The sequence below is a fragment of the Microtus ochrogaster genome, chromosome 10 (assembly GCF_000317375.1).
Source record: "Microtus ochrogaster isolate Prairie Vole_2 chromosome 10, MicOch1.0, whole genome shotgun sequence".
Classification (NCBI taxonomy): domain Eukaryota; kingdom Metazoa; phylum Chordata; class Mammalia; order Rodentia; family Cricetidae; genus Microtus; species Microtus ochrogaster.
In genome coordinates, this window is record NC_022016.1 from 37,918,808 (window position 1) to 37,929,427 (window position 10,620).

Here is a 10,620-nt window from a genome sequence, read left to right on the forward strand (position 1 = left end):
ACGTGGACCCCCAAATCTATGACTAAAGGGAGACTGTTGCTTCGTACTTAGCCGTCTGTGACATGGACCCCCAAGCCTGCCTGCAGCAGTCTTCTCACACGGGAACTTACTAGAATTGCACATTGTTACACTGTTGGACTTGTGTGAGAGCTACTGCAGCAGAAAGCCTGAAGGTAAGGCCAGCCATCTGCAATTGCACACAACACGCAGGTGCTCTTGATGCCCTTGTGGGGTGAAGAGCAGGCCCCCAGGAAGCTCAGGTTCAGACCGGCTGCCTTCACTGCCTTCTGGAATGCAGGGCCACAAGAATAGGAAATGATGGTGCCCAGTTAACTAAGCTGACCCCCCCAACCCTGTCACATCACCCCTTCACTGGAGGCACCCTGTGACTTCCCATTCAGGCACGGAACTTTCTGGTCCTATAGATCCCAACACCAGCTGCAAAAGGAACCTATGGGACTGTCTGTGGTTTGTTTTTGTTTGTTTGTTTGTTTGCTTGCTTGCTTGCTTGTTTTTTTTTTGTTGTTGTTTTTTAACAATGCCTGAAGCTCATCCGATAAAGTGCCTGGAACACAAGGAAGCTGACCTGAGTTCAGGTCCCTATCTTCTAAGTAGAAGACAAGCATGGCAATGTGCACCTGTCACCCTAGAGCAGGCCAGGGAGGTGAACAGCAGATCAAGAGCAGGACTGAAAAAAAATCCAGTTCAAAGGAGGTGTTTATAAACAGGATTACCGACCCTAGGCAGCTGGCAGGAGCAAGCAAACAAAAATCCTGGGTGGTTAATTCCATGAAAACTTCAGGCAAAGCTGGTGGTTCCGTCCATGGGAGAGCACTTGCATGAGGCCCTGGATTCTGTCTTCAGTGTTCTCCCTGTCCGAGAGAGAGCTCCATGAATTATTGGGCACATCATTAGACTTCCAAAAGTGTGTATTTATTTGAAATCCAAGTGTAGCTGGCAGGATTTCAGCTGCCTCCGCCCCAGCCTAAAGGCATGTGGTGTGGTACTGAGCACTACTTACCTGGTTAGAGAAAAGGCAGAGCGGCCCACTTTCCCCGTTCACAGAGGCTCAGGACACAGGGCTGATGACATAAGCCTTTGCTTTCAAGTTCTGCTGCCTGACACTGTTGCCGAACAGAGTCTGCCTATGGGGGCCCTGGTTGCTAGGGGCCATCTTCCCCCCAGCAGTGGGAAGCTTGGCTCAGAGCAAAGCCAGAGGTTTCAAAGGTAGTGAAGAAGCTGAATGAAACCTCTCCTTGGCCCATTTGGTGCCTGGTACACATTAGACTAGAGCCAAGTGCTGCCCAGCAGTGCCCTACCTGACTCCTGGCGTGAAAATAATGGCCAGAGGCTTAGGCTGACTGCATGGCTTCCAACATGCTGATGCGTTTAAGGCAGCCTGGGCCTCAGAACTTAAGCTACCTTGTCACTTGGTCAGCCTGACCCTTTCATTAAGTATTTTTGCGTTCTCTCGCCAGTCTTTAAATAATGAAAAGGAGGCCCTGGTAGTTCTGGAAGTTGTCCCAATGGCTGGCAGGTCCTGAAAATAGGTTGGGATTGATTGATTGTGGTTATAACCAGCAGGCCCCACCGTGCTCCCCTCCTGCCTATGCATAATATAAAATATACAAACAGCAGACAGGGAGCAAAGCCAAGACTCTTTACTTTGATTTGCGATCAGCTCCTTTGAAATCCAATGTATTTGGAAGACTCTGAGAATGAATATGATCCCACTTCATAGCGCTGCTGTCTCCTAGGATTCCCTGGACTCTGGGGCTGAGAAGGCAGACTCAAAGCCTCTGCAACCTTTGAGCCTTTTATGGGGGTGAAGCCGAAGAAAGGGAGGAGGCAGAGCACAATTCCACGCTCTCGTGAAGTTACCACGTGCACAGGGACAGGTGAGCATGTCTCAGGAGGTCTCGTGCATCATTATTTTTTAAATGAATTAAGATATGGGTAGATTTTTTTCAATACCTTTTGAATGCTCTAAATGATCTTAAAGTCTTGAAGTATTTTTTTTTAAAAAAAATAGACTTCTGTGTAGAAAGTTTAGGTGAGCTTTTTAAAAATCTTGGGTTGAGTTTTTGGTCTTGTGGTCCAGTCTGACCTCAAATTTAGCCAAAGATGACCTTAAACTTCCTGATCCTCCTGCCTCCACCTCCCGAGTGCTAGGATGATAGGCGTGGCTCTGTATTCGTTCAGTACTGAGATTTGAACTCAAGGTTCTATTTATGCTAGATAAGGTGGTTTGAACGAGAATGGCCCGCAGAGACTCATATATTTGAATGGTTGGTCCCCATTTGGTGGAACTGTTTTGAGTAGGATTAAGAAGATGTGTTCTTGTTGGAAGAGGTGTGTCACTAGGGGCAGGCTTTGGGGTTTTAAAAGCCGGTGCTAGGCTCAGTTAGCTCTCTCTCTCTCTCTCTGTCTCTGTCTCTCTGTCTCTCTGTCTCTCTCTCTCTCTCTCTCTCTCTGTCTTTCTCTCTCTGTCTCTGTCTCTCTCTCTCTCTCTTCCTCCTGGTTGTTGTCTCAACATGTAAGCAAGCTCTCAGCTACTGCTCCAGCGCTATGCCTGTCTTCCTGCTGTCATGCTCCCTACCCTGCTGGTCATGGACTGGCCTTCTGTAAGCAGGCCCCCAAACAAATGTTTCCTTTTATAACTTGTCTTAGTCATATCTCTTCACAGCAATGGAAAAGTAACTGAGACCTTAGGTAAACACTGGATCAAATGGGTTACCTCTGCAGCCCCTATGTATTTCATTTCAAAGGCTTACATACTCATACAAGGTCCAACTGGGTTCTAGAATCGGAATGAAAGGGAAGTCGGTGTATCAGGTTGGTTCTTTCCAGAAACAGACTGAGATGAGAATTCCAGTGGGAAGAGGATATCCCAGGAAGCACGGTCTTGGAGAAATCAAACAGAAATACAAAGAGAAGCAATTGCTTTTCTTGACTTTCTGTTACCGTGAAAAGAACCTGAGGACAAATTATTGAAATAGAATAAAAGAAATAGAGATTTGTGTAAGTCATGTTGCTAGAGTCTGGAAAGCCTATGACCATGACATCAGAATGCTGGGCATCTGGTGGGTACCTTCCTTCTATATCATAATTGATAGAGGGTATCTTGTGGTCAGACACAAGAGTAATTCTGGTTCTCCTCTCTCTTCCTTTTCCTAAAAAGCCACCAAGCTCATAATGTGGGCCCCATCCTAATAACCTCACTGGTGATCATGACCTTCAATAGCTCCACCTGCAAATGCCGCTAGCATAGAATTCTGGGAATTAACTTCCCAACACAGGAAGCTTCACGCTACACTGTCAAACCATAGCAACAACAAGGCATATAATAGAACAGCAGTGGGCAATAGAGCAGAACAGAGTATAAAAACTGTCTTCATTAAAGAATTAGTGGTTTCTTCTTAATTTCTAAGCCATCTTTTCCCTACCCGTAATACTTTTGAATAGACAATAAACAAGAATTACTAGAAAAAAATTAAAAACCACAATGGAAGCCCCAATTCTTCGTTTTTCATTTTAAGAAATGTATACCTTATAAAATTAATACAGGAGTTCTCAAATGTTTACTCTCAGTTTTTGTACTTTCTGCAAATTGATAACAAAAAAAGGGCAGAAGAGGTGACTTAGTTGGTAAAACGGCTGTCATGTAAGCAGGAAGAGTTGCATTCAGTCCCAACCCCCATAGAAAAGCTGGGTGTGGAAGTGCATGCCTGTAACCTCAGTGCTAGGAGCAGAGACAGGCAGACCTCTGGGTTAATTAGCCAGCCTGGTTACCAAACCTATGAGGTCCGAGTTCAGCGATACATGCTGCCTCGAAAGAAATATGACATGGGAAGAGGTTGAGGAAGATACCTAATATCAGCCTCAGTGATGTGTGTGTGTGTGTGTGCGCACACACACATTCTAAATGCACAAGGTTACACTTAGAATACGTGCCACCATGAGTCCACCTGAAGGTAGCAGGAGCTCCCCAGGTACATGGGCCTTCCTCCCAGGGAGGGGCACTAATTCTCTTTTCTGAAACACAGAAAAAGCCATTGCACAAGGAAGTAGAAGTGTCGGTTGTTGGAAACCCAGAGTCACACTGGGCGGTGGTGCGGTAACAGCTAACGGGGTCTGCAAAGGTGGAGAGGCCAGTGAACTAAGGAACACAGCCGGAGTGAGAAGGGTGCTCACCTCCTCCCTGGCTCCGCAGGGACACCTGCCAAGTGGGACACAAGAGGTGTTTTCAGATGAACCCTTGACTACTGTTCCTTTATCTGTTGGGGACTGCAGGAAAGGGCCAGGGATTTAGGCAAAACCAGAAGCCGTGACACCGATCTCCCAATTTGAACCCCCTGAGTGACCCTGAGCATCGCTGCCTCCTCATCCAGAAAATGGAGACGGTGACCTGTGCCCTCCTCCCCTCCCAGGGCTGATGTAAGGATCAAGGGGGATGAAAGCAGGGACAAAAGTTTTTGAAAAGTTGAAAGTCTTTTGTGGCTGTCAACTTGAAGGGGGACTAATTACCCAGAGGTGAATTTTCTGGAACCCTTGCCCCTCAGAACATAGACCTCGACCCTGATCGTGGCTTTGAAACGTCTGATTAAATTCAATGCAGGATCCTGGTTTGGAGCCTCAATCAAAAGACTAATGATGTTCTAAAGCATGTGATTGGGGCAAATGGCGATTGTCAATAAGGTCGGGATAGCTGGTGACAGTACTAAATCAATGTCAAAGTTGCTGCATTTGGTCATTGCACTGTGGCTCCATCGAGAAATGAGCATGCTCCTAAGAAGTCAGAGCAAAACCACTTAGAATTCAGGTGTCCTGTTGACTGCAGTTTAGGAGAGTGTCTAAGGTTCGCCTACGTGGGAACAATCAGAATCATACCAAAACATCCAAAGCCTGAGACCTCTTTCATCTTGAACTCGATGGCGCAAGGGGAAAACCCCACACAACTGCTGTGGCAGTTCAGAATCAAATGAAGCGAGGAGCTGGGCCTGTGGCTCAGTTGGCAGTGCAATTGCCTACCGTGCAAAAGGTCCTGTGTTCCATCCCCAGCACCACATGTACTGGGCATGTAATGGATGTTTGCAGTGCTAACACTCAGGAGATGGTGGCAGGAGGATCGGAAGTTCAAGGTCATCCTTGGCTAGATAGTGAATATGAGGCCAGCCTGGATTACACAAGACCTTGTCTCAAAAAAAAAAAAGCACATAATATTGCATACAATACCCTTCAGGCTTTGTATATAAGTTGTATATGAAACGTACTTAAATTTTGCATTTAGACTTGGGGCCCCTCAAGGAGCTATCCCATTATGCAGATATAAATGTAACAAAATTCCTCAAATCTGAAATTAGAATAGCTCCTAATCTCAATTTATGGGGACTAAAACAAGCATGTATGGATGGGGGTAAGTCCATCATGCAGAAAGAATACAGGATTCAGTTAAAAAAAAGTTATAACTGTTGGGTCTTAATGATTTGTGTGTGTGTACACACACACACACACACACACACACACACAGACTGTTTAGGTAACTTTCTATAAGTTTCATATTTTTCAAATATAAAAGTTTTTAAAATATTCATCAGTTTATTCATTATCTTCTTCATCAAGGTGGGGGAGGGAAAAAGAAGGAAGGGGAGAGGGACGAGCAGAACAGAAGAAAGCAGAAGAGAAGTTTTGACGCTACTCTGGCCACCACACTAACTTGAACAGCACTCCCCAGGACCCTAAGCCCCAGCTCACTGCTTCATATTCAGCACAGATATCTTACAGGCGTCACTGCCTGTTGTCAGCCCAGAACAGAATTAGAGAGAAGAGAATAGAAAAGGGTCATAGCAAGAGAAATGACAGCAGAAGACATGCTAGCTGCCACTTGAGAGCCAGAGAAGGAACACAAAGCCCTCAGGGGCACTAGGCTCTGAAGTTTGCCCCACAGTGAAGGCAGGATGTTTAAGACAAGATTTCTGAAGGTGTTTATTTAGCAGGAAAGGGGAGTGAGGGTGAGCCTCTCATCAGAGGATTCTCCAGGCTATGAACATCAGGAAAGAAATTCATATCATGCATGTTCTCTTTGTGCTCAGAGCCTAGATCTTGATGTAAAGTGTTCACTGAGCCAGCACCAGGAAGACAGATGCAGGCTGATCAGAGACGACACAGTGTATTCAAGGTGGGCCTGGGCTACTTGAGACCCTGTTTCAAAACAGTAGCAACAAGCAAGAGAAAGGTGGACTTTTCATAGACCTCTGGAAGGTTTTAGATGACAGTTAGAGCAGCCGCTATGGAAGATGCTCTTAGCTGCCTGTGCCTCTCCCTCCTACCTTTCTTCTTACTACGTTCTATCTACCCTAAAAAGCTGAAACCATTAGATGTTCACTTTCACCCCTAAGAACAGCTCCCCTGCTGCTAGATCATGGCCCATATAACCTTGTGGAACCTGAGAAAGAAGTGTCTAAGAAAATAATCCTCCCTAATTAAAAAGAATGTGTACCAAGAAACTTTGCTTTATACTCTGCTTTAGATTGGGCCATTGGGCGAAGATATGATACCTGGAGCTATGTTAACTGTTTTGTCACCATAAGGAAGCAAGTTGAAGATTAAATGCTGATATTCCAGGTGTCTTAATTACTATTGTATTGCTGCAAGGAGACACCATTGATGTGGGAGTGTCATATCAATCTGCTGATTTCATTGGTTAAGCAATAAAGAAACTGCTTGGTCCTCATAGGTTAAAACATAGGTGGGAGGAGTAAACAGAACAAATTGCTGGGAGGAAGAGGAAGTGAGCTCAGAGAGACGTCATGCTCCCCTCTCCTGGGCAGACAACGTGATGAAGCTTCGACCCAGGATGGACATAGGCTAGAATCTTCCTGGTAAGCGCACCTAGCGGTGCTATGCAGATGATTAGAAATGGGCTAAATTAATATGTGAGAATTAGCCTAGAAGAGGCTAGATAGAAATGGGCCAAGCAGTGTTTAAAAGAATACAGTGTCCGTGTAATTATTTCAGGGCATAAGCTAGCCATGCAGGCGGCCGGGGTGCTGGGGACGCAGCCCCGCCCCCTATTACTACACACCATGACCAAAGCAGCTTATAAAATAACACATTTAATTGGAGATTTGCTTACAGTTTCCTGAGGTTAGTTCTTGATCGTTATAACAGGGAGCATAGCAGCGGACAGACAGGCATAGCACTGGAGTATTAACTCAGAGCTTAGATCCTGATCCTCAGGCAGTAGGAGGGAAGGGAGGGAGACTGGCCTCGGGTGAGCTTTTCAAAGCTCAAAGTCTACTCCAAGAAACATGCCACCCCTTAAAGGCCACACCCCCTGATCCTTCAGAAACTGTCTCACTAACTAGGGACCTAATATGGGGGCCATTCTCATTCAAACCACCACACCAGGTAAGGAATGGAAGAGTAGAAAAATCTTTCATTTCTTTTATGACTTGTCTAAAAAGTTGAATTAGCCAACCATGTAATCAAACTTCTTGCTTGGTATTTTCATTCTTTGGGCCAGATTTGGTTTGTTGTTCAGTTTCTTGCAGAAAAACAAATTCCTCATATCACTCTGAGAGTATATTGATTGATCATCAATTTGACAGGATCCAGAGTTACCTAAAGTGAAGCCTCTGGGCATGCTCGTGAGGGATTATGGAGATCGGTTAATTGAGGCAGGACTACTCACACTAAGTAAGAGCAGCAGCACTTTCTGGCCTGTGGTCCTGCCGTGCATAAAATGGAGGCAATAAGCTGGGCACAGCATTCATCCTCCGCTTGACTTCCGGTGCAGTGTGACTAGCTTCCTGGAGCTTCTGCCCATGTGACTCGGCCCACACAGGATGGACCAGGCCCTGTAACTGTGAGCCAAAAGAGAACTTTCCTTCCTTGTGTGGCTTTTGTCAGGGTATTTTATTGTCACAGCAACAGGAAAAGCAACTAAAACAGATAGCATTATTCTTCTGGACTTACCGTGTCTGCAGAACACATCATTCTCTGGAATACCTCACTATGCGGAGGAAAGTAAACGGGCCGGCCTCTCGCAAGTCTCCTAGGAGAAAAACAAAATACACTTGGAGGTGACTTAGAAGCAGGCCAACTTAAAAGAGTTCTAATAGTGCCAACATTTCCCTAGGTTATCCTGGTTTCTTTTTGTCAACTTGTCACAACCTAGAGTTATCTGGAAAGAGAGAGCTTCAGCTGAGAAAATGCCTCCATCAGATTGGCCTGTAAGCAAATTTGTAGCAACTTTTTTTTTTTTGGTTAATGATGGGTGTGTGGAGCCCAGCCCACTGAAAGTAGTGTCAGCCTTGGCCAAGTGGTCCTGGGTTTTATAAGAAAGCAGGCTCAGAAAGCCATTAAGAACAAGTCAGTAAGCAACACTCCTCCGTGGCCTCTGCTTCAGTTCCTACCTTGAGTTCCTGCCTTATAGAACTTCCTTTCATGACGGATGGGCTGCAAACTGAAAGCAATCCTTCTCTCCGCAAACTGCTTTGGGGCAGTATTTTACCACAGCTTTTCCACACCGTGACCTCCCCAAAGCAGAGGAGAATGCATCGGAACCCTCAGAGCCACCTGAGTATTCTTTCCAGTCTCTTGCCGAGGAAGTCATATTCCCAGTGGCGCTCAACCCCACCACCTCTGCCCTTGCCATTTGGTTGGCCTTCTCCACAATGTTCTATCCTTCAAAGAAGCCCGCTCTTAGATGTTCAGGGGGACTCCTCTCTTCTTCCCTGGACGTTTCCCACCCCGAACTCAGTTCCTATCCCACAAGCCATGGCCCATTGCTGCTCCCACACAAATACAGTCCAATCCCATAGAAGCATGGTAACAACTAAGAAACTTATCCATATTACTGCATTGGTGAAAATCAGATGCAGCTATCTACTATCGTTTCTAAGTCACCAAGTCTCTGGGATTTTCAGGAAATAGCAGAACACATTTGTAGAAATCCCCTGCGATATCATGGGAGTTACTCTTATTTCTCTCTTGTGGGTGAAATTTGGCTCATGGTTCTACTGTGTTTTCTGACTCAGTGATGTTAGTCTCCTCTGAAACCATGGGAGGGAGTTTGTCTGCAGCCAGCTGAGGCCTGCCTCAGGGCATGGGAGAGAGTTCTGCAGGGCTAGGTGAATAAATGGAAAAAAAAACCTGCTATGGGCCTAATATGTCTCTGTGGGTGGAGGCACATGCTACCAAGTCTGATGACATGAGTTCAATTCCTAGAATCCATTTAAAGATGGAATAGAAGAACAAATTCCAGAATATTTTCCCTGACCCACATCATACACCCATCCACAATAATAATAAATAGAATTTTCAAGGAAAAAAAAAACAACTCCGGGAAACGGTTATCCAGCCATCACTTTGGGGATAAGGACTTTGAAGTACCACTTCCCTAGTGCGCACTACCCCAAACCCATTGGAACACAGATGCAAAAGTGGGGCATAGACAGTGGCCCAGACAGGCTTTCAGCTTGTCTTCCTATAGTACAGAGCCAGAAACCTACAGGTTTCAGTTGCCAGGATCCTCTGTAACCAGGGGTTACACACACAACCTTTGCCCCATCAATCCAACACACTGAAAAACCTGGATTCCATTTAGAACTGTGTGCAGTGTCAGACCCACAAAAGACAGAAATCTTCTGAAAGAAAGGCAGAGTCTCCACTTTGGGACCTCTGGGGCTGAACTTCTCCCATCTGATGCCAAGGCCAAAGGTGTTGAGCTGCAGGCAAGGTCAGGGTGGTTTTAGTAATCTCTTTGCTTGTTGGAGGTGTGTTTCCCCCCCACCACCACATTATCCTGGCTGCACTGTCCTGGCCCCAAAGCAGCCAAGGTCAGATGTTTGGCCCTCCCTAGAGTACAGTAACCATTTAACATCCTTTAATAAATCTGTCTGCTTAGACTATCTCAAAATATCTCTTTTGTTTGAGAGCGAGAACCTTGAGCTGTTGGAGGAAGGAACTGAAATATTCACCCCCCCCCAAAAGGTAAACCTAATGTATTGGGGAAATGCAAGAATTAAGACCAACAGTTCAGAAACCTCCCTTGTACTCAGTCCCAATCAGTTACTGCCCAAGGCAACCACAGCTTAGATTCTTATCACTGTAGATAAAGTTTGTATATTATGGGAACCTTATGTAAGTGGAAGATATCAGACATCATATTCTTTTATGTGTCTAGCTTCCTTGTTGAATATTTTTTCAACACAGTCACAGTCTTTCCTTTTTGTGGCTGTGTAATATACCAGTTCGTTTCTGTATCTTCATGTCATTTGATATATGGATTGTTTTGAGTTTGGGGGCATTATAAATCAATCTTTAATATTAATGGCATGTACCTATAGGTCAAATTGTTTGCTTATAGGTCAATTTTGAGCTACTATTAGTAACTAGAACTAAAGAACCCTTCAAGGGTTCTGATCTGATCTGGTTCCTAGCAGCAGTGGACAGAGCAAAAGGCCTAAGCAAAGGTCTTTGTTGACAAACCACAGAGGAAGTCCCCAACTATCAAAAATGGTCCTTGGTACCACTGACACTGAAATCCTTGGTACCACTGATACTGAAATCCTTGGTACCACTGATACTGAAATCCTTGGTACCACTGACACTGAA